We start from the raw sequence: 25,397 nt of genomic DNA on the forward strand, positions 1-25,397 counted from the left end.
TTGCCCATACCAGTAAAGTTGATTGTTAGTGTAGGGTTGAGCTATTATTAATGTCAGTGAATACGACCCTGCAATCATGCTTCACTAAAATATCACTACGGTAACTGTCAGCAATCTCTATTCGGCCAGATTCCCGTAATTAAATTTATTAAATTAAATTTTAATTTTAAATCAATGCAACATTCAGCCCTGAAGAACAGACAAATCATATACGCAATTCCTACCCCTCGAAAAATCAACAAAACATTTCCTCTCTCCAAAGAGTGCGATCGCATCAAAGAGAATCCAACGAGAACAAAGAAAACAACACTCTCGCATGTTTTGACATTTTTGTTGTCGTTCTCTTCTCGCAAGCGCCACCTCACGCAGCAAGTTTCTCACAACAAGTGATTCGCGATTCGCCTCACCCTCACCAACATGTCGAATCAGGTTTGCTGCGGGTGATTCTGTACTGCTTGGCTTGCGTGCCTTTCTTTCGCAGATGTTCCTCCTCACGAATCGCGCAAGTTTCGCAAGGTATATACGGTGGCAATTGGTGACCAGTGAGACCGAAATTCGGCACGGAACAATGGCCGCAGCAGCTTACGGGAGCAGCATCAGAAGTGCTTCGCCGATAGTCTCTTCACGGTGGAAAGTACTAGCGAGATGGCCCTGCTCTGCTCAGCAGCCGCGGCAGCAAAAGTGAGAAGTGGAAGAAAGTAGTGTATTTAATTTTTGGCAAGATTTTCCCGATTCGGGTAAAATTTTCTGTTCTAGTTCGTTGAATCGTGTACAGAAACTATTGTACTTTCGAATGTGGGATAAAGTGTATTGTGATTTATTGTGGTGGATAAAAGAATATAAGGGAAAATTTCGGATGAATCTAAAAATTTTAAGGAAACTGTTTTGTGTCCTGTGAAGAAATTATACGAGAATAAAACTGGTTTCAATTCAGTATATTTAATAGTGAAAAAAAAGTTGAAATCGTGCTTGTCTGATTTGAGAAAAGAATTAAAAACAACCAGTTCTAGTTAAAATATTCTGGAAATTCGAGAAATCAGTGTTCTGAATTGTTTGGTGTAATTGATAATCCAGTGGAATAGCAAACTATTGAGATTTAGATTGATTTTCGCTACAGCAGGTATACGAACCTATGTTGTGCTTTTGATGCGGTTGATGCAATTTACGGTCATAGCATCTGTACTTTGGAAAGGTAAGATTTTTTATCAGGCAGCATTCAAATTAAGAGTAACCATTCATTCTTAACTGAAGGAAGTATAGACTACGTAAAATAATGCAAATTATATCAGCTAATTAAGAAATATGTTGATAGTATTATAATTGTCCTACTGAATACTCATTACTAGTCTATAATTTTGTATCAGTATGATACTAAATTGTAATTAGTTTTCTCGTCAAGGAAAAAATCCGGTTCTGCTTGAATATTTTAGTTATTTTAAAAATTGATTGCTGATTGGATTTATTGTAAAGTTTAATGAGACTTTAATCAAGTGCTATAAACTCAGTCAGTCATACGAACGATGTTTGAAAATAAAATAAAAATCTCTTGATTGTAGCAAATATTTGCACCAAAATGTGATAACATTTTCTTAATATAATCTAGAAATAATATTATTGGGAATAGTTTTTCGTAAAATTTTCCACAATAAATTCAAAATAATTTACCTTGAAAAAGTTTTTCAACTGTGTCTAGGTATATCATTTCATGAAATTCAGAGATTCAGCGCTTAAAATCCTACTAGTGAATTAGATCACTTATAAAAGTAATCGAAACTTTAATGCATTACGAAAACGTTTTTGAATTTTTGATGGCTAATGTAAAACAATCTTAGATTTTCACAGAAAATATGAAAATGTTCATGTGGAAACAGACAGAGCGTCTGGAATAGCAATCGTGTGAAGCAATCCTACGGAAGATTCGCACAGAATGCCTTGATTCTCGCTTGAGAATCCAAAGTTAGAATCCCCAGAAACCTATAACTCGGTGAAGGTATCGTTTTTGCTATTAAACAAGAATCCTCAAGAACTTGAAAGCAGGAATCCTGTTATGTTAGTAAGGGAACTTTATGGTTATCACATCATGAAAGCACAATAACTCGTATTTTTATAATGTTTTTGCAATTAGGCACAAGCTGGGAGACCGTAAATGCCCAATTCTGCGCATTCCATATTTCAGTCAAAACTTCTAAATTCTCGCAAATGTTTATTTTAATTAGCACATCTAGGAAAATATGTACATAAAGCTATTCATTTGGATTTTTAAGGAAAATATGTGGTGCGAAGAATTAGGAATCATGCGGAGAATTATGAAATTATGATGAACGAAATTTCTTTAGTAAATTTGCTCTCTAATTCCCTGGTAGTTTGTTTCTATCGGATTCGAAGCACACGTCATCTTCACAGGGTAATTGTCTGGCATTCTTGCAACATACCCTGTCCACCATATCCGGCAAACTATAGCCACTTTTTGAATTCTAAGTTCGCTACAGATCGGTGCGATTTCATGGTTCACTGTCAACCTCTATACTCCGTTCTCTGGAGATCGTTCTAAGCATTCGTCGCTCGAATACTCCCAGCACTCGCAGGTCTTCCTTAAGCATTGTCCACGTTTTATGCCCGTAGAAAATATCCGGTCGAATAATGGGCGTCTTGTACAGAGTACACTCGGTACGGCGGTTTAGTCTGTTCGACTGCAGTTACTTGTTAAAACCTATTGTAAGCTAGGCTTCCGCTGACAATACGCTTTCGAATGTCACTGTCGGTCGTCACCTTACTGGTGACGGCCAAGGCAGACAAATTCGTCAATAACCTAGAACTCACCGCGGTCGATCGTTGTTATCCGGTCGATTCATAGCATCCCGTAGCTGTGTAGCCTTATATTAACCTTGAAGAAGCCATATGTAGGATTCTAATGATCTCGACCAGCTCTGTTGTAAATTCTCACATAGAACTGAGTTAGAGTATTTCCGCCTTCTTCCTAATTGCCTTCCCCATTACAGACCCTCTTGAGAAGATCAGCTTTCTCAGAGCGAAAATGGCTTTGTGCCCATTTCGACGCTGTCGAAACTGAGCTCAGTTCACGCATATAACGCTTTTTTGGATTAGTAGAAAATACTGTGGATACATGGTAGGAATCCTACCGTAGGATCAGTTCGTACGAGTGCGCTAAAATCCGATTATCCTCTCGAAAAATCATCAGACGTCAAGCCTTATAGTAGGCCATCATTACAAGCATTACCATCAGCAAAACCTCACAACCTTCGTGCAATAACAACTGCAAACTTTTCGTGTCCCAAAGACCAGCCAGCTGTTCCAACGAAGACGTGCAAAAATCAAAGAGTTCTGCCTCTACCTCCAGGAACATGTGGTTGGATTCTGTGGTGGTTTAGTCCGAGGTGATATTCGTACCTTCGGCATCACCTCTCCATTGTACTCGGACTCGTCGCCAATTTGCTACGCGTCTCGGCACACGCAAGTAGGGGTCAACCTGGTCGAGCCATCTAGCACGTTAGGCCCCTCTATTCCTGGTGCCGGTGGGGTTCTTGAAGAGAACGGATTTCACTGCACAGTCGTCCGGCATCCTTGCGACGTGACCGGTCCACCGTAATCTCCCAACTTTCGCCAGGTGTACGGTGGGAATCTCTCCAAGTAGTGCCTACAATTCATGGTTCCTACGCCTACGCCCCTCTCCGCTGTCCGTTTGTACTCCGTCAAAAATAGTCCACACCACCTTTTATTCAAATTCGGCAAGCGCACGTATGTCTTCCATAAGCAAAGTTGCTATCTCAAGTTCTTAAAGGACTACCAGTCTGATTAGCGTTTTGTACATCGTCAGTTTTGGGAAAAGCAGGTAAGATTCTCCTTACTCGTATTATTGTCGGTATTGACCAGTGATTTCAAGATACGAATTCATCAACCACTTTCAGTTCATCACCGTCAATACTCACTGTCTGTGGAAGACAAACGTTGCTTTCTCTGGAGCCTCTTCCTACCATATATTTGGTTTTCGACGCATTGGTTTGCAACCTTATCGTCCTAGCTTTCGTCCGTTTAGTCTGGCGTAGATTACCTCCGCCGTCCCAAGCTTTCTAGTAATGATGATCCCCTTGCCACAACCCTCTGCACGATTCGAAACGACCGAGAGTGTCCCCGAAAAACGCACGTAGCACATCACCCGCTCTAGGGTTGCTTTGATCAGCTGCGTCAGTTTGATCGGACAACCGTACTCGTGCATTATCGTATCGTATGCTGCCCTGAAATCCACGAAAATATGATGCATGGACACATTGCACTCCCGACATTTCTGGAAATTTGATGCGTAGTAGCACGGGCCCCCATAAAGCCCACCTGATACTGTCCTACGAATTCTCTTGTTATTGGGGATAGACGAAAGACGACTCAACAAAATCTGAGAGAACACCTTGTAGACGGCGTTCACCGGCGTAATATCGTGGTAGTTACAGATTTTTGTAGCTGGGACAAACCGCACCTTCCATCCACTCCTCCGGTACTTCCCAAATCCTTCAAATTACTCAGTGAAATGCCGTTGCTAGCCGTTCTTGGCCATTTTTGTAGAGTTCTGCCAGGAGTCGGTCCTTTCTGGCGGCTTTAATATTCTTTTGCTGACCGATTTCTCGACAGATCTCTTTGAGATCGGGAGCCGTCTCGCTGTTGTCGTTTATAGGCATTCCTAGGTTAACTTTCGTTGCGTATCCTTCTGTTATGTCGCCGTTTAGATACTCATCGAAGAACTGCTTCCACCTGTCGACCACCTCGCGCTCGTTTGTGATTAGATCCCCTCCCTCGACCGTGCCATGTCATTTTTAGGTGTGTAACCCTTACGAGTTTAGTTCACCTTCTCATAAAACATGTGCTTGTCGTTAGCCCGGAATAGTTGTTCTAGCATCTCACGATCTCTGTCCGCCTCTGGCGTTTTTTTCCTTCTCAGGATCGTGGTCAACTGATTCCGCGCTCGTCAGTACTTGACCGGTTTTTCCAAGTTCTTTTTTCTCTCTATCGCTTGTTGGCATTCGCCGTCACACCAATCGTTTCGTGCGCTCGAAATTTCCTCACCTAGCACCGCGGTTGCGACTTATCTTATTCCATACACTTTCGAGGGTCGAAGCATCTAGCTCTACAGAGCAAGGCAGAGCTTCATCCAGTACACGCGCGTAGTTTTCGACAACTCGCGGGTTGTCTAATTGCCGTAAACATTCAGCGAGGAAAGCGGCTCTGTCGCGAAGTATAAACCGTCGATAGCTTTGAACCCAAATGTAAAGCGTGTCCCACATCAAATTGCACCACGGAAGAAACGCTGTATAAAATTACCCATTGGGTATTATCTCTTAAAAATTTGAGTAAAAGTAGTTTAGAGTGTACTTTTCACACTCTATTTTTATCTCGATCAGTTTTACGGAAATTGGAAAAAATGGCGTCACCCGAAAAGCAACGTCACGAATTTATTTTGCGCAAGCATCTGGAAAATCCTCAATTCTCTCATCATGAATGATGAGACTTATGTAAAGCCGGACTTCCGGCAGCTTCCGGGGCTACTGTACTTTACCGCCCAGCACAAGTTTGATGTTCCGGGGGAAGTAAGGATGCAGAAACTTTCATAGTTTGCCAAGAAATACATGATTTAGCAAGCGATCTGCTCATGTGGCTAACGGAGTACGCCGTTCGGTGACTACCGGGACTGTAAACGGGCAGATCTACCTCAAAGAGTGTCCACAGAAGCATCTGCTTCCTCTGTCGAAGCAGCACGAAGCCCCTACGATCTTCTGGGCAGATCTACCTTCGTGCCAATATTCAAGGGATATATTGGAGTGGTACGTGTCGTGGTTAGCCGTTGGGTCTCGGTCCATTCTCCGCGTAAGGCGTAACACGTCTTTACTTTTTAACGTCAGCCGAAAGAATGAGTTCGATGGAGAGGAATCGGCAATTATAAACCTCTCTTGATCTACATGAGCAATTTTTCTTTTCGCCGCCGCAACTGCCGCTAACCGAAACCGACCGACGCATACATACACACGGATATACGACGCCTTTTCTCTCTCTTTTAACCATTTATATTCTCTCGCAAATCCACGATTCTTATTATAACCGATCGTTTGATTGCGGGTTTTGCTGCTTCGTATTACAATTGGGCGTCGATACTGAAATCAAATATTGTGCGTAATATTTCAATAGGGCGTATTTCTCATCTGCTGATATTACATTTTTCCTTATGTTCATTACTTCTCTACAGTACGAAGCTAACGGAGTCACTTTCGTACCCAAGGACATGAACGCCTCCAACGCACCGGAACTAAGACCCATCGAAAAATACTACGCTATTATGAAGCAGGCACTACGGAGCATCTCTAAGAGGTCAAGTCTGAGGAAGACATGAAGAAAAAGTGGATTTCCGTACAGATGAAGCTGCAGTTAGGTTGTATAAAACTTTTTGAGTGGAGTTAAACGTAAGGTGCGAGCATACGGTTATGGTATTGAAGTTAAATGAAACAAATATGCCAAAAGCTTACTTATGGGTTATATTTTGTTGTCTGAAAGTTTGAAAAGCATCGGTCAATTAGGTAATTTTCTACAGCATTTCTTCCGTGGTGCAATTTGATGTGGGACACTCTTTACTGCTACTTGGTATGGTCCGAGGCGATATACGCACCCCGTACGTTGGTGATATTCGAGAAAAACTGGCCGTCAATAAGAATATGGTCGATTTAGTTCAAGGTTCGTTAGACAAGTGACCTCCAGGTGGCTATGCGGGGAAAGAAAGTGCTTCTGATCACCAAGCCTCGGGAAGCTGCAAAGTTGATGCATCTCTGGCCGTTATCGTTCTTGTAGGTGTGCAGGCTATGGGGCCTGATCACCGGTCCATACATTGCTTCTTTGCCGACCTGGGCGTTTATATCCCCGATCGTGAGAAGCTGTCGTACGTTGAATCCAGCTGCGCATAGACGCTTCCTGCTCGTCATCGGGTCTACCTTCGTGTGGACAATGCATGTTTATAAACTCGTTGATCGCTTTCCAGTCTATTACGCGACCCTTCATTTTGCCCATCACTACGAAACCCGTTCCTAGCTCGATGGTCGCTCCACCGCTGTGGGAAAATAGGGCTTTCCCGCCACGGATCCTCCACACCTTCTCGCCTTTGCGACAGATCTCCGGAAGTACCACGATGCTAAACTTTCGGGGTTCCAGCTGATCGAGCAACACCCTGTCGCCACCAACGAAATTTAGCGATCTGCAATTCCAGGTGCCAAGTCTCCATTCCATGTCGTTATTTCGTTGCCTTTGTCTATGCCGAATGTTCCGAGAATTTTCGTGACTCTTTTTAGTTTTAGTTTAGTAAGTTATATAGGTAGTCGTATCAGGGCTTACGCTACATACCGGCGCTCGCCATGGTATAATTTAATGCGAGTGAGAACCGGATGTCGTCAAAAGCTACGCATTATCTCTCGAAGCCATGCTGTCGGATGAGGGTGAGTCGGATGAAGCTCCTATTGAGGACTGTGGGAGCCAACAAAGCAGCAGGAAAGGATGGCATTGGAGCGGAACTTAAAATGGGCCAGGGCAAGATGGCCAGCTGTTTGCATCAATTGATTATCAAGATTTGGCATACGAACCAACTACCGGAGGAGTGAAAAGGCAGGGTTATTTGCAAGACAAGGCGATAAGATGATTGTGAGAACAACCGAGCGATCACTATCCCGAATGCCGCCTACAAAGTGCTTTCCCAAGTCATCTCTTGTTGACTATCGCCAATAGCCAATAGATTCGTGAGAAGTTATTAGGCCGGCTTCATGGAGGGTCGACCTGCAACGGACGAAATCATCACCCAGCGGCAGATGCTCCAGAAGTACCGCGAATTCCGAGTCCGTTCGTTCGTTGATTTTAAAGACGCATATGATAGTGTAAACCGACAAGAGCTTTGGAAAATTCTGGACCAAAACGGCTTTCCGAGTAAACTTACTAGACTTATCATGGCTAAGATGGATGGCATCCAGTGCTGTGTGAGAATGTCGGGTGGATTGTCGGACCCATTCGAATCTCGCAGGGGACTTCAACAAGGAGATGGTCTTTCCTGCCTGCTATTCAACATTGCGTGTTATAAGACGAGTAGCGATCGAAATGCAAGGCACGATTTTCAATGAATCCAGTCAATTTATCTGCTTTGCTGACGGCGTGGATGCTGTCGGCAGAACATTTGAGGTGGTGGAAGATCAGTACACCAGATTAAAACGCGAAGCAGAGAAGATTAGGTTGAAGATAAATACGTCTAAAACTTAGTGTATGCTGGTGGACGGGACGGAGCGCGACAGGACCTGCTTAAGCAGTACCATGGTAATCAACGGGGATGAGTTTGAGGCAGTCGACGAGTTCGTATATCTTGCCTCACTGGCAACAGGGGACAACAATACCAACCGTATCATGAGCACAAATCGTGCTTACTACGGACTCCACAAACACTTGCAGTCGAACAATCTGAGCCTCCGTACAAAGTGCACATTGTACAAAATGCTAATTAGACCGGTTGTCTTCTACGGGCATGAAACGTGAACACTGCTAGAAGAGGTCCTGCGAGCACTCTGAGTTTTCAAACGGCGGATCCTAAGAACCTGGGCGGAGATCCGCCTAGCTAGCTCCGGGGCACGATGCTGGCCTAACAAGCCAGTCGTCGTATGTGCGAATCTCGACTGGGTGGTGCCGCTACAGAGTTAATAGGTTCTTTGGATTAACCCCATAATTTTCCTCTACTCTAATAACCGGCTGCGAAGTCTGACGATAGGATAAAGAAGGGTCAAGTTCTGAAGGACGTTTATACCCATGGATTTGCTTTTTAATGTCAAGAACCATCTATGGTGGTGTGCCAGGGAACGGTGTATGGAGCGAAGAATGAACCACGAGCACGCGCGGCTCTACGGCGAACCCAGTATTAAGAAAGTGGTTGAAGCTGGACGGCTACGTTGAGCAGGACATGTTGTTGGAATGCCAAACAACTATTGTTCAAAAATGGTTTTTGCTTCGAACCCGGCAGGAACAAGACGAAGAGGGGCACAACGAGCGAAGTGGCAAGACCAGGTAGAATGAGATCTGGCGAGCACTGGGTGCCCGCGGAATTGGAGACCAGCTACCTTGGACCGAATGGGATGGAGGAATTATGTTACGCAGATTTTGTCAAAAGACTAAGGTCAACTAAGAAGATGAAGAAGTATGTATAGTTGCTTATTTACATGACTATCACTACCACTTTACACTTATTGAGTTCTGAGAAGGTGCTGCCAGCCCCATACACCAGTTGGCGCGAAATCCGTCAAATAGAAGAAAAGGTTTTTATTGCCACCTAGAAACTAGGTAATCATTTATGAAAAAAATGCTTTTCGTAATTAAGAAAACAGTTTTTCGACGTTTTCATTTACTGTGGTTTGTTTTCAGATCATACATTTTTGATGAAATGAAACATTTTCTTATTTTATTTAAAAATGTTGATTATACATTATACTATGCGCGATTAATTTGTTATATCAGTCAAATAATGTCCGAGAAATAAATTCCAATTATTATTATCTCACAAAATTCATGTTTTTTGTTAGTCAACAGCCCATAAACTTGACACGTAGACAGGTTTAATGATTTCCTGAATATCTTGAGCCTCTAAACCCATAAAAAACTCCCCCGAAGCAAAGTTTCTAATATGACTGCTTATCACTAGTGCCTCTGATTTTCTCACTAACTAACTAGCAACGCAATGTTGACTTTTTTGCGCCCGTCTTGCGCTGAAGGGAATTATTTTATTTTCAATCTATTCATTAATTTATTTATTTGCCTGCAGCTTATATTAGAGATTTTATTAGGATTAGCTGATGAAAAATATCTAATAGCACGTTGGTTGTTTGAAGCGTAAGAAGAACAGAAAACATTACTTCTCAAGGATTTTAAAAAACATATAAAAAATTCTTGCCAAAAGTATTTTGTACTAAAATTTTCATAGATTTACTGTTAAAGAATGCATTACAAAGCTGGGTGGTTCGTTGTTCAATTTTTTCATAACAACCCAAAGCGCTGCATGATTGATGATTGTTGCTCACGTCTGCGCTTCGTTATCAAAAGGAAAACAAAAAATGAACTACCAAGAATTAAACCGGATTTCTACGAACCAAAACAACAGTTGTTCGATTTTTATTACCACACCGGCAGTTGACCCCTTTTAGACGCGGATGCCTCCTAAACATATCAAATTTTCCGTAAAATATTCAAATTGATTCGACTTAAAAAGTCGAGCGCACGAAAAAAACGTAAACAGTAAACAAACTCATCACAACATCCTGTCACACATCGCCGACCGCGTTCGGTTCTGACGCTGTTTGACAGGCAGGCAGCGAGACAATTTCCTCACCCTGCGTCAACCGTGACGAGCAAAAGCAGATCCCTCATCGAATAAGGAAAATTTTACACTTTTCCATTTGCACCCGCTGGCTGGCTGACTGACTGACTGGGTGCACACGCGTTCTCCTCCTTCTCCTCCTCCAAATTACAGGCCGCCAGCGCTACTGCTACTGCTCATCACCGCATAGAATCGAAAACTTGTCTACACCCCCGCTGCGAGATCCATTCCTTCCGACCGGCACACCCCGCGTTGACTGCGGCTTACTGGCTGATGAGGAACCCCCTCGGGTGGGTTTTCGTTTGCTTTACTTTAATGCGTATGAAAAACTGGAAGCAGAAAACCGCAGCGATTAATCCCTCGCCTAATCCGGCCGAACCCCGGCGGAGAGAGTACGTTGTGGTTGTGTACTTTTTCCAATCTTTTTCGTGCGATATCATTACATCGACTCGAGTTCGATGCGATGGGCTTGATAAGATGAGAAACAAAGATGTCCATTATTTCAGAGGTTTCCTTCGTCACAAATCCACGATGAGAAGCACAATTTAAAATGATCATATTACATAGATCAAAAAACTTCAAATACTCGAATGGATACACACATCGACGATAAAATCAACAGCTGAATTAGATTCTCGTTCGACATCCCTGCTGCTAGCTAGCGAGCGAACGACGAGGATCGTAGCGGTACCGTAACATATACACCAGTAACGTTAAACCGCGGAATGTTTTCGTCCCATTCCTCCTGTTTTCGCTCCTGCCACCGAGAGGCAACCGCAGGCTCACTGCCATATCGACACGACGAGGGGAAGTAATGGCTTTTAAAATAAGCACTTAAACAGTCGCGGCCAGATCCGTCCAACTAAACTAGACTCGTCGTAGTGCGCTCCGGTGCCTCGTGCATGAAATGAACTTGAGAGAACTTATGGGCAAGGCAGAAAAACACTTTTGCGGCGATTGGTTCGTTAGTTAGTTAGCAAACAAGATATCCGAAGGGGCCTCGTAACATCAGCAGTACCAGCAGCAGCTGAAGCGGCAGCAGCAGCAATCGGGAATCGACGAAAAGTGAAGGGAAGGTCATTTCCCAAAATTGGCGTGCCTGGTATGTGCACACTGCGGTTGCGGCGGGTAAACTAACCTAACGATGAACAGAACAGTACAAATCAAATGCGAAGGTGAACTGTTGGAAATATTAGCATTAGCGAGATGCTTTTGAGGAGCGCGATTTCGGTTGCATGATCAAACGAAATGCGCTTCCTCATCGTCGCAAGTGTTGATGGTGCCACGGAAACGGCGAAATAAGAAATACGTAATAATAGCTTTACCCGAGCGAAGAAAAAAAACTGTGTCATTGGTAATTGAGAGTGCTCAAACAAAGGTAAATCACGATTCGATCGAATGGTTTTTAGTATTGAACTAAACCTTGATAGAGTTAAGCAACAACCGAACGGATCCTAAACCTGAACGTTGGACCTTAACGACTATTTAAAAATGATGATTGGCATTGTTTTATGGATTTCTGTCTGCTTTATTTCGTGCTCTCTTATTTTATAGTTAAATTAAATTTCGATTAATGAGCTCTTGGATAGAATAAAAGCAAAACACAGTGCGTCTCCATTGCATTATCGCTACTTTATTTCTTAGCAAAACTGCTTTTGGAAAAGCTTAGAAAAACACTTTTCGCGCTCTTTTCGTCATCTAACACATACTGTTACGTACACCAGATCTTGGCGATCAACTGCATGAGTGATTATTTAATATGGCTGCTAGATATATTAGATATGATATGAGTTGTAAATGCGCTTATCACTGATCGCTTTGTTCGGTTTCTTGGGGGTCGCTTTTTCAGATTTCAATTATACCTCCCATAACTTCTTTTATTAAAAACAGAAGCAACTTGTAATTTACCATAAGCATCGTAAAGTTAATCTATACCCTTTATGTTTTCTATAATACATTTTTCCCACGAAATCTTTTAAACATAAAGCTCATTTCAAAACATTTTCGTTTGTTTGAAAAAGTGCCTCATAAACGTGGTTGCTCTGTGCAGATTCCACCGATTTTATTGTGTTCACTTACGTGTGACCTATATCACAACATCACGCAGGTGGAAGCGCGATACAGGCTCCTGCGAGAGGAGCTGCATTTTAGAAAAATGAAAAACGCGCCACTTACGATCTGTTTTTATGTCGTTCTCAATCCTGCTTTGTTAATATAGAAAAATGATTACAAAGCTCTTCTTTAATGGTACTGCAACAGGTACATTTCAAAATTAGCTTAGTTTATTATGGTGCTGGCAGTCTGCTGCAATATCGGAGTGAAATTGAAACTGAGCGAGCGGCAAATCCTAGCCGAGCATGAAAGCAAGTTTGCGACATGAATGATTCGACGTAATTCAATGTGGTGATGCATAGCTCATTGCGGTTTCATACAAAGTCTTATAGGTAGGTATGTGGACTTTTTAGTGCAGAAAGCGAAACTTGGGAACATTTGCTTTGTTACTGTGGAGCATTAAAAAAACTTGGGCTTCAGTAGCTTTATACAAAGGCACATTAAAGGTTAGAAGATCTGATCGTCCCCGGTAATGAAGGTAATTGGTTTCGTTTTTCACATCATTCTTGATTGGTGTTAATCGCGCTAAAGTAATGTCAGTTTTGCAAGTTCTAGCTGCTTGTGAAAATATTCACTTTTTGTGTCAGAGGAAACTGTTTCTTTTACAGTTTCACAATGTCTGTTCTAAGTCGGTTGCCTTTTGTTGTCTATTGTTTTATTAACGAATGTTCAAGATATCATTTTACTCGCAACATTCGGCATGAACAAAGGGGACGAAATAAGGACATGGAATGGAAACTTGGTACCTGGAACTGCAGATCGCTAAATTTTGACAGTGCTCGCCAGATCTCGCTCTAACTGGTGTTGCCACCACGCTCGCTGTGCCCCTCTTCGACTTGTCCCTACCGGATTCGACGAGAAAACCATATTTGCAGGATAGTTGTCTGGCATTCTAGCAATATGTTCTGCCCAACGTATCCGTCCAGTTAACCACTTTCTGACTACTGGGTTCGCCGTAGAGACGCTCGAGCTCGTGGTTCATTCTTCGCCTCCATACACCGTTCTCTTGCACTCTGCCAAAGTTGGTTCTTAGCACCCGCCGTTCGAAAACTCCGAGTGCTTATAGGTCCTCTTCTAACAGTTTCCACGTTTCGTGGCCGTAGAGGACAACCAGTCTAATTAGCGTTTTGTACTGTGTGAACTTTGCACTCAGATTGTTCGACCGCAAGTGTTTGTGGAGCCCGTAGTAGTCCCGACTTCCGCTGATAATACGCCTTTTAATCTCACGGCTGGTATTGTTGTCCTCTGTTGCGAGTGAGCCAAGGTATATGAACTCGTCGACTACCTCAAACTCATCCCCGTAGATTTCCACGGTACTGCCCAAGCGGGTCATGTAACGCTCGGTCCCACCCGCCAGCATAAACTTCGTTTTAGAAGTATTTATCTTCAACCCAATCTTCTCTGCTTCACGTTTTAGTCTGGTGTACTGATCTTCCACCGCCTCAAATGTTCTGCCGACAGCATCCACGTCGTCAGCAAAGCAGATAAATTGACTGGATTTATTGAAAATCGTGCCCCGCATTTCGATCGCTGCTCGCCTTATAACACCTTCAAGCGCAATGTTCAATAGCAGACAGGAAAGACCATCTGCTTGTCGAAGTCCCCTGCGAGATTCAAATGGGTCCGACAATCCACCCGAGATTCTCACACAGCACTGGATCCCATCCATCGAAGCCATAATATGTCTAGTAAGTTTACTCGGAAAGCCATTTTCGTCCAAAATTTTCCATAGCTCTTGTCGGTTTACACTATCATATGCGACTTTGAAATCGATGAACAGGTGATGCGTGGGGACTCGGAATTCGCGGCACTTTTGGAGGATCTGTCGCAGGGTGAAGATTTGGTCTGTTGTAGACCGACCCTCCATGAAGCTGGTCTGGTTACTTCCCACAAATCTAGTGACTATTGGCGATAGTCGATGGAAGATGGCTTGGGACAGCACTTTGTAGGCGGCATTCAGGATAGTGATCGCTCGGTAGTTCTCACAATCCAGCTTATCGTTTTTCTTGTAGATAGGGCAAATAACCCCGTCTTTCCACTCCTACGGTAGTCGTCCACGTATTCCAAATCTTGACAATCAGTTGATGCAGAAAGTCGGTCAACTTGTCCGGGACCATTTTAATAAGTTCCGCTCCAATGCCATCCTTTCCCGCTGCATTGTTGTTCTTCAGCCACTGGATGGCTTCTTTAATTTCCCTTATCAATGGGGGTGGCACATTTTTATTGCGTGCTACACCAATGTGCTCACTTCCTCCGCTATCACGATCTTTTGCCTGCTAGCCATTCACCGTCAGTCATCGTCGTCAGTCAAGATACCTTCATCTTTATCTCTGCACATTTTGGCCCGCAGCACAAAGCCTTTGTGAGATTCGTCGAGTCTCTGTAGAACTTCCGTGTGTCTTGAAAGCGATACAGCTGCTCGAGTTATTCGCACTCCTTCTCCTGGAATAGTCGGGTTTACTGATTCTGTAAGTGAATACCGATTTGATGGTAGCGTTTAACCGTATAAACCACCGAATACTCTTACGAAAAATTTCCCGACCTCGCAACACTTTGTTGAGTGGTTGAGCTCCCCATAAGTGGTCGAACATTACGCGTACACCTTTTCTCACTATTCACAAACAAATCGGGTGTACCACAAGGCAGCAATGTGGGTCCATTACTATTCTCGTTGTATTTTGATAACGGAGCATTACTTCTGGGTGACGATCTAAAATTGTACTTAGCTGTACGGTCCGGTCAATTGAACATTGTCATACACTCAAGTCTTATTTTACACGGTTTGTTTTTTTAGCTTACTCAAGAACGGTGCAGCTTACAGACCAAATACAAAATTCGTAACGAATGTCGAGCCTCTTCCAAATGTATTGAGAAATAATTGAATGGTCCCTAAGTTGCCTTGTTCTTATTATTCAAAAAAACAAACCGTGTAAAAAAAGTATTTGAGTGTAATCTTCAAAAGCTGTTGAATATTTTCGTAAACTGGTGCCGCAAGAAATGGCTGATCATTAGCACTGCAAAGTGCCAGATGATGACATTTCATCACATTGTTAGCCCAGTTTTATTCGAATACAAAATTGATGATGTCTTGGAGATATTTGATGTCAAGCTGAATTTATATTTGAATCACTCGATAATCATCTTTAAAGCAACTCGGTAGCTCGGTTTTATCTCGAGAATTGGGTGAGATCTTAAAGATCCAAACTGTTTAAAAGCTTTATATTGCTTTTTAGTACGATCATTATTGGAAAATTTGGAAAATTGGTATTTGATCTAGGCTCCTTACCAACTAGCCTGGAATTTGATAATTGAACGACTGCAGAAAAGAACGAGCCGCCTAGCGTTACGTGACCTACCCTTGCGTGATCCTTTGAACCCGCCTCCATATCCTGAACGGTGTCGACTAATCGGGTTTGACACCTTAGAACGCCGTAAGAAAATTTAGCAAGCTGCTGAGTTGTTGAATGAAGAAGTTGATTCATCGAACATTCTATCTCTGCTAAACTATCATACTCCTCAACGTTCACTCCCTTGTTGATCGAAGGCACTTCTTAGATATCATCGACGTTAGGATCTATCGTGGTGCAAACATCGATTCTGGTTCTTTTGATGTGCGCCAAAGAATTTCCGTTGTTATCAATATTCGGTACCGTCGCCCGCCAAAGTACAATATGCAACGACTCAAGTTACCTGATGTCGCTAATGTGTACGCGCAGGCTTGAGGCAGTGCTGCCGGGTGAGAGAAAGCCAATTTCACCCTCGAGGACTGCTCTGATAGCGTTACGGCGGTCATCAACAGCGCGACGGAAGGTGCAACGACAAGTTCGGCGAGGGATGCCAGTAGATGTTAGATGAGAAGAATGCAGCAAGGGCATCGATGATGCAGCAGGGGACCTGTCAAAACGTGAAACGGTATAGACAGAAACGAAGACAGCAAACCCAGCTTTTTCGCGATAAGAAATGCCGCCTGGAAGAAATGGAGTACGACGACATGGAACAGCTGTATCGCTCTGTCGACCACATCAGTACGGCGGATGATAGTGATGTGCCGACTCCCACAATAGGTAAAGTGATCCAGGCCATCAAGCAGCTCAAGAATATGGAAGCAGAAAACAGAACAGCTATCAGAGAAGTGGAAGGAGGAGGTATATATATTCCCAATATACAAAAAGGGCGACAAGTTGGAATGTGGGCAAGCGATCATTATTCTCAACGCCGCCTAGCCGTTTTGCCGTCTATCGCCGCTAGCAATGAAATTTTTGGGAAGTTATCAAGCCATTTTTATGGACGGGTGATCGACAACGGACTAAATCTTAATATTGCGGAAGATCCTCTAAAAGTGTCAAAAAGCAAAGTCGTGGGCTTAAACCATCATTAGACATTACCCTTCTTTTATCGACAGACTTCGCAGCCGGCTGTTTAGAGTACAGGAAAATTACGGGGCCAGTGTAACGATCCTACTGACTCTATCAAGCAAGCACCGTCTAGCCGAGATTCGAACATGCGACGACTGGCTTGTTAGACCTGCATCGTACCTCGAAGCTAAGTGGGCGGTAAAAGTGTCTAAAAGTGTCACGAATACCAAGTCCATACGGACCGCCTATTCATAGATTTCAAGGCCGCTTGTGATACTATCGACCATGAGGAGGTAATGATGGAGGAAAATGGCTTTCCCGGGAAGCTGACAAGACTTCCTAAAGCCCGTATGGATGATGTACAGTACTGTGTGAAGATATCGGGCGCGTTATCAAGCCCGCTTAAAATAGGCAGGTGACTTTGACAAGGTAGTGGTATTCCCGGGCTCCTGTTTAACATCGCGCTAGAAAGCAAAGCTAAGCCTTGGATATAAACGTCTTTAAGACTTGACAGTTCTTCATGGACAGACTTCGCAGCCAGTTACTAGAGTACAGCACAATTACGGGGTTAGTGAAACGATTCTACTGACTCAATTAGCAATACCTACCGAGATTCGAACATACGACGAGTGACTTGTGAGACCAGTATCGTACTTCGTAAATAACTGGGCGATGCGGGGCACGATCTTCAATCAATCTAGGCAATTTATCTGCTTCGCTGACGACGTGGACATTGTCGGAAGGACCTTCCGGGTAGTTATTGAGCAGTATACAAAGCTGAAACGAGAAGCAGAGAAGGTTGGACTAGTGATGAATGAGCTAAAAATCAAGGAACCGAGCGCGATCGAACTCGCATAGACAACACTACAACAGTATGGTAATCGACAGGTAATTTGTATACCTCGGGGCGTTGTTGACGTCGCATAATAACTGTAACAGAGAAATACGCAAAAGTATTATTGGCGAAAGTCATGCTTACTACGGGCTGCACAAGACCATAAGGTCTGGCAAGCTACACCCCCTTACTAAATATATCATGTACAAAGCGCAATTAAAACGGTAGTCCTCTATAGGCACGAAACGTGGACAATGTTCGACGGGGACTTGTAAGTGGGAACGGTGAGAACTATGAGCTGGCGCAACTCTTTAGCGAACCCAGTATCTGGAAACTCTTTTCTCTTTTACCCTTCTTCATTGATACTGAATTAGCACCAGGAACAACGTATTGGTCTGTTTGTTCAATGAGATCACTGAACCAACGCTAATGTCATGTTGAACGTTTTATTCATCAGCTTCGTAGCTAAGGAAAATGGAATCGAAGCGCAGGCCATAGGACTACGTAGTAGTAAGTTGCTCAGTGATATACTTGAACCAGCTAATTCTATATTCTATACCGTGGTTGTACCAATGAAATAACGAGCATTGTAATAAGAAAGTGTATTGTCAACATAAAATGAAGCGAAATCATGAACGAGTGACGAACAATTGTTCCAACAATTGTTTCATTTGAAACTAACATTAAAAGATATCCATTTTGGAAGATGTATGGAGACGTCTAGAATCTTCCATCATGACAACATGACAATATTTTTTATTAGGATGCTACCAATCGAATAATATTTGAAGAATAGAGGATAGGAAGTTTTTTTCCACCCACCACATGCACCAGAACTGATACCGTCCGACTATCACTTCATTTTGATTGATACAAAACGCCCTCACCGGAATACACTTAGTCCCGTCTGATGACATTTGCTCTTGACCTTCAAGAACATAGCCATAGCTTGCACAGCCTGCTGTTTGAATAGTTTATTTTTGCAAAATATTTCGGAACTTAATTTTCTATTTTTACCAATACTCGGTAATTGTTATTTAGGTTACAGCTGAAGAAATGATTATTTAGTTAAATTTTGTATCAATTCCTGCATTTGTTATTGTTTCATACTAATTTAATACTACTAAGCTTAGTACTGTAGGACAATCTACTTTTAATAACCAAGTAATAAACATTTTCTATTAAAACTTTCTCAAACATGTAGTCAACCTAAGCGTCTTTGTATCTTGCTCATGTTTTGCAAGCATCGTTAGCATAATCCTTTTATTCATGATGCATGGTAATTTTAGCTAGTCCGAATGTTATTTGACCTAGAGTCGGTGAGCACAACCTTGGCATTTAGAATAATATTCCCTTTGAGAAGCACAAAACCGGCTCGTGTGCGGAATTAGTCCTTAATGATGTCACCAGTACAATTCGTGACGTAGCTTGTAACTAGATACATTGTGCTAATCCGGGACTCATAAGTTTTACGGAAATAAAAAAGACGAAGATAAAACGAATCGCAACCTACACATTAAGTCCGCGAAAGTGTCCCTCGAGGCAGAGTTTGAAAGCCAGGCACGTCCCAGTCGCTGGTAATCGCTTTACTAGGGCACCGGGGCCAAACAGGAGAATGAAGAGTTCAAAGCGCATACAAAACACAAACCGAGTCGCATCAGGGTATCTAGGCTGTGCCGACAAAAGTCACCTATCTGCTGTACCATTACGATGATGGTGGCGTCCAACAGCAGCATGTGGCCACCACAACAGTAACAACAACAAACTAAGCTGCTCCTCATTTCGACCATGTCACGCCAGTTGGCAGGCTTCCGCGTATGGTGGTAGGTCGTCGTGAAGACTCGAAAGCCATAAGTCCTCTTGTACCTTCACCCGCCAGCCAACGGCTGCCAACGACAGGCCAATGTTTGTAACCGATCCGTTTCAACTGACAGGTACAGGTACAATCCAATAAAACGCTTCTGTCACACGACTACAGCCAGCAAAAGAGGATCCCTTCTAAATCGCTCGCTGCTTAGTGGCGAAGTAATTTGTTCGCGAGGCGATGATAAACCCATGCTTCGTACGTATCCCCTGCAGAAAGGGAAAGGCAATGAGGTATGCAACCGGCATATGTATGCCATGCCAGCCAATCCAACTTAAGCACGGATAGGATCACACTAGTTTCGTAACCGAAACGCGTGCGGACAACCAATAAAGTATCGTATTTGTCGCCTCCGAGCGCCCCAAGCCCCATCCTGCTGAAGGCAAACTCGCGAAAGCGTCTTTCCAAAGCAGGAGAAAAACGAGCTGTAATCCTATCGCTATTTTTCCTCGTTCCATGCATAAATTTTCATAGTCATATTCGAAGAACCACTTTTCTTGGAACAATTTTCGGTGCTGTGGCCGGAGGCAGTGCCAAAGGAGCGCATGCGGAAGGGTTAGTTCAAGTTGATGTGTTACACAGAGAGCAGCTTGGCACCGAGGAATTGTTGTAGTAGCAGCAGCAGCACCAGCAGCAGCATCTCATGCCCGTCGTAACTTTTAATCTGCCGGTCGGCGACGACTCTTAAGTTAAATTATTATCCATTAGATACATGGTCACATAGCAGCAGCGAGACAGCATCAGCAGCCTTTTCTTGCATGCACAGTACGCGCGGAGTATCGCGCGGCGGCGAAGAAAAAAAAACTAAAGCTCGATTGAACTACGGCAAAACTCATAAGCGCAATCAAGCGTTTCAGCAGCAGCAGCAGTCCGCCTCCTACCGGGCGCTGGTGGCCGCTGCTGCGATGGTGTCCTGCACTCTTCGCTGCGGCGACCCTGATCCTAGAGCTTTGTTCGAAGATTACTTAGTCACTCGGCGGCAGTGCTGCCGGTGATGTGGCCAATCGCGAGTGTTTTATGGCAGGGCAATTCGATTGAACGATTAAAGGGCAATGTTGGGTAAATGTTGATTTAAGTTTTTCGGATGTAGAAAAGAATTTTAGTAGTTTAGTTAAAATCGTGATAGTAGTTCGCGAGAGTTAGGCTGGACACGTATCCGCAGAACTGGTAGCACTCCATCCTCCAACGCGCACCAGAATGCGACAAGTTTTTCCCTATTCGAACACTTACAACAGCATCAGCGCATAAAATGTGTCCTTCTATCGCTATTTTACCGCGTCGCTGGGTTCCTCCGGCCGGATTCCTCCTGGCTCCGCAATTCTCCGAAAGTGCCCACTAAAAGCAAGCAACAGTGAATCGCGTCGCACTGGCAGCAGCAGCGCATATGCCATTATGTACCTTTTATGCCATTGCGGACTGGGCTTCGTAATCGACGACGACGACAACGACGACTCCTCCTCCTGTTCACGAATCTCACGCTCGCGCGTTCACCAACGGACCAGCATCCGTCCTGCCTGATGTGAAATGATCGCTTCGTTGCTAAGCTTTTCGAGTGTGGACCGCCGCAAACATCAGCAGCAACGACAACAGCCTTGGCTCCTTGCTTGCCGGTGTGCTATGACTTGCCGTGCTGTTCCTTTCCCCGGCCAGCCAGCCAGCCAGCTAGCAGCCGTCAAGTTCTGCACCGCGGCGGTTTCATTCCCATGTATTACTCATATATCACACAATTTATGGGGATTTGTGGTGGCAGCCATTTGGCCCGGCGGGTAAGGTGGCCGAGCGGTGTTTGAATTTTTCGTTATTCGTTTCAATGTGGTTTGAATACTATTTTTCTTACATGGCGCGTTCGTTGTATAATGCAAAGAGATCTCGCGCGCTTGAACGCGCGGCGGCAATGCAGTTTGGAGTGTGATGCAATCCTATTGGCGCGTTTTTATTTTCTGTGGGCAGGATGGGTCCGGTAGGGTTGTAGGTGAAGAATTTAACGCTTCCATGAGTTAAGGCCCCAGAGTGAATTGCTGGCTGCTCGGCAACCCAGTGCGAACGGTTAGGCTGTGATGGCCAAAGATAGGAAATCGGTGTCCAGTGTTTAGCTATTGGCACGAAGCTAACTAATGTACTTAGTATCGAGGTGATCGTTGTTCGGGGTCTCCTGTGCAGCCACTTGACGCTCGGTAGGCTGTCGGCCACAGGTCAGCTCGCAGCTGGGAGTGCCACCGACAATATGCGCTGACCGAACTATGACGAGTGAGGAGATCTTTGGCATAAATCTTACCACGAAATGGCATTTCGGATTAGATTGTTGTGCGAAAGTATGCTGAAACTGCTTAGGGCAATTGGTATTGATTGGAACAGATTCCTATCCAGCCGGTTGAATCAGAAAACATCCGGTACCTGTTATCCTTCCACATCACCGGTCGCTTATGAAGGTCTCAACTATACCGGAATTTCGCATTTAATCTGGTATAATGATTTCAACTCAAAGCTTTAAACACAATCATGAGTAATCCAGCTGAAAAACAAGTCAAATACTCAATTACTTTTAACTGATATCAGAGTGGTTTATACTTCATGAAACTCAAGTATAGATGGTTTGTCTTATGTTTGTTCTTCAATCAAGCAGACGACATGTGAGAGATTGACGTACCATTTATACATTCGTCGTCGTTGTCGTCGTCAAGTGGGTATAATATTACGCTTTTTATTACGTTTCAACAACCAACAGCACATGGAAAATTGTTTACATACAATAATGAGTTACACGTTTCGAAAGAAATTGATACACCGATTGCCTTAAACCATGAGTTATCGACTCTGGCCCATTCACTTCGCCTGCACAACGCAACAATGATACTTTGGCAGAAAATCTTCGTAGGTAGCGGAAATTCAACGCCTGTCAGTAATATTTAAGCATCCGACGTCAAGCCCGAACACAATCGGCGCACTCGATTCGAACGGTTCGATCCCCGTTTGCCGGACCGTTCCGTTCTTCTACAATGGCGGCTAGTCTGTCTGAGTGACGCCATGATGATACGGTGAATTATTGGATTTCCTCCGGTTTGTTGTGAGCACGCCTGCTGCTGCTGCTGCTGCCGCTGTTTCGATGTGTACGTGTGCAATAAAATTAGTTCCAGACCTAAATATCGTTTGTCACAGAGTGCTCTGGCCACGGTGCGGTGGTTGTTCGCACGGGAAGACGGTCGGTCGACCGACCGGACGGAAGTACGACGCGAGTATCGGACCGAGAGAGCCCACCACCGTCGTCGTCGTCGTCTCGAAGAACGTTGTGGCTCGTCGCGTAACGTCGACCGACGTTGGCGGTCATCAAAATGGCATTGCCGCTGGCCAGTTTCGATTATTCACTGTGGGTTTTTTCTCTGCGCTGCCGTTGCTGCGCTGGGTAGAGTGCGTTTTTTTTTTATTTTTTTGCACATCAATTTTCATCTTTCCTGTCCAAGTGTCCATTGCAGCATGGAACCGTCTTTTATGTTCTTTATTTATCGGACACGTTGCGGTATACTGGATGCATGGGTTTTTAAACGATTTGCAATGTACAATTCATTGGATTGTTAAACACTTCTCGAAATGGCATTTTCTTTTAGAATGTTTATTAGTTATTTACTAGAAATATTTTCGTGAAAACGTAATCGTTAGGGAATGGCATTGATTATCCGAAACAAACCTCGGTATTCCAGACGAAAGATCTGGGCTAAAACACTTATCCTTAGATAGAACGTAAACGCACTTTTTTAAGAGATCTTAACGATTTTTTGACGTAGGACTACATCTTCTGGGAAGGTAGGGTGTTATTCCAAGAAATCATAAATGCAAGAGTCACGGAAAGTCCTTATATTTTGACCACTAATAACTCAGTGATTTTCTGATCGATTTTCAATATTTTTACCCCAATCGATCAAAAAATTTACAAGGAATATTTGCAAGTTATCCGCTATAATGGTTTGAATCTAGCTGGGGCTTACAAAACACTTTTCGTTGAAGTATATGGGGAAAAGTAACGGTCCTAAGTCACTTCCCTGTGGAACACCAGACTTATTGCAAAAATTACCGGACTCGATAAAGCCTACCTTTACACTGAGAGTCTACGATTCGTCAAGTATGTCTGTAGCCAGCTGACAAATTCATCAGAAGCTCCTGGTCAGTAAAATTTTGTTGGTCAATACGGTCAAAAGCAATCTAACAACCTTTAACCTTTCGTTACTCGCGCCAAGTTTTGTAACACGGATACTCGCGCATTGTATTTTGTACAACACTCTTTATCTCGGAATATCTCGGAATCCTAGCTATATAGAAAGCTACTGTCTTCAGCAAAATTAATCAGTAGGTTAAGACCTTCGTTTGGGAGATAGAATTTTATAAGCTTGTCACCAGGCGGCGTCAAAACCTGCTATAAATTGTACATCTTACAATTGCGGACATATACAAGTTGCTGCATTCGGAAAGATCCTTTTACCGTTCCTAAATGATGTAGCATTCTGTTCCGGAACTTGTGCGGATTCGTCGGGGAATCCGGGATTTCCAAGGAGTAGTGTGATATGCTGATGATATCCGAAAACACGTTCTTGTTTAATACTTGAACTTTAATTAAAATTCGACCCGTGATACAAAATTAAACCCAACGTGTGGTTTCGAATGCGAAATAGCGTATATTATTTCTCGACTGGTTCGATCGATATAAACTTGATAACTGAACTGACCTGCCTCAAGAAAGAAGGCAGTACCTATCGGAATATAATTTGGGCGGGCAAGAGAGATCAATTGTTAGCGTTAATGATGTATATTATAACGAGAGCGATAACGAACAGTGTTTCCTGTTTTAGCTTACTGAACGATTTTTATCGTTTTTATGAAAATAGGGTTTTATACAAGATTTGCAGATAGTGCTGCAACATGCCGGGCCACGTTGAAAGGCACTTTCAAAATAACTCTAATAGCGATGCTCAAATGTTACTGTTGGGTAGGTCGTGACGGTGGTGAAGGTGGCGATGGTCCAGTTCGTGGCGTCTCGTCTTCTATGGGGAGTGGACAAATTTCTGTAATCGCCCGTCGATAAACACCGTGTGCTGTCTTGACGTCAACCACCCTGACATGGCCATCTGGTCCCGGGAACACACGAGCGACTCGTGCAAGATTCCAGCGCATCGGAGGTGTAGAATCCTTTTTTAGCAAGACGAGAGTGTCTACCTTGATATCCGGTTGTACCATAGGCCAGCGTTGTCTGCTTTGCAGCTGACCGATGTAGTCCCGAGACCAAACCTTCCAAAAATGTTGGACCTTTTGTTGCATTTTCTGAAAAGAATTCAAGCGATTTAGTGGAATTTCGCTCAAATCGGGTTCTGGTATTGAGTGTATGGGCTCCCCCACAAGAAAATGCCCTGGAGTTAGAGCGACGACATCTGCAGGATCCGATGACAACGGTGTAAGGGGTCGTGAATTCATCATTCCCTCGATTTGGATTATCAAGGTGTTAAAATCGTCAATCGTCAGGTGTGTGTCCTTCATTATGCGATACAAATGATGTTTGAAGATCTTAACGGCTGACTCCCACAGCCCTCCGAAGTGAGGAGAGCGAGCCGGGTTGAAATGAAATCGGATGCCATTCTCACTGCAGTACTTGCCCAACGATTGGGACGAATGTACTTCGTCAAATAGACGCTTATCATCTTGGAGAAGCCGGTTAGCTCCAACAAACGTACGGGCGTTGTCACAATAAATGTCCAAGGTTCGACCGCGACGCGAAACGAACCGTTTGAGAACGTTAATGAACGACGCCGACGACAGACCGTAAACCATTTCGATATGGACCGCTTTGGAGGCCATGCATACGAA

General features: G+C 43.7%; 1 protein-coding gene across 1 annotated transcript in view; it reads left to right on the forward strand.

The window, feature by feature from the left end:
- The first annotated feature begins 1,089 nt into the window (after positions 1–1,089).
- LOC128733462 (uncharacterized) overlaps positions 1,090–25,397 on the forward strand; it is a 255,703-nt gene continuing 231,395 nt past the window's right edge. The window contains exon 1 of the mRNA XM_053827061.1: positions 1,090–1,192. The gene's annotated coding sequence lies outside the window, so the exon portion shown is untranslated. The remainder of the gene's footprint in view (positions 1,193–25,397) is intronic.

This window comes from Sabethes cyaneus, chromosome 2 (genome assembly GCF_943734655.1).
Source record: "Sabethes cyaneus chromosome 2, idSabCyanKW18_F2, whole genome shotgun sequence".
Taxonomy (NCBI): domain Eukaryota; kingdom Metazoa; phylum Arthropoda; class Insecta; order Diptera; family Culicidae; genus Sabethes; species Sabethes cyaneus.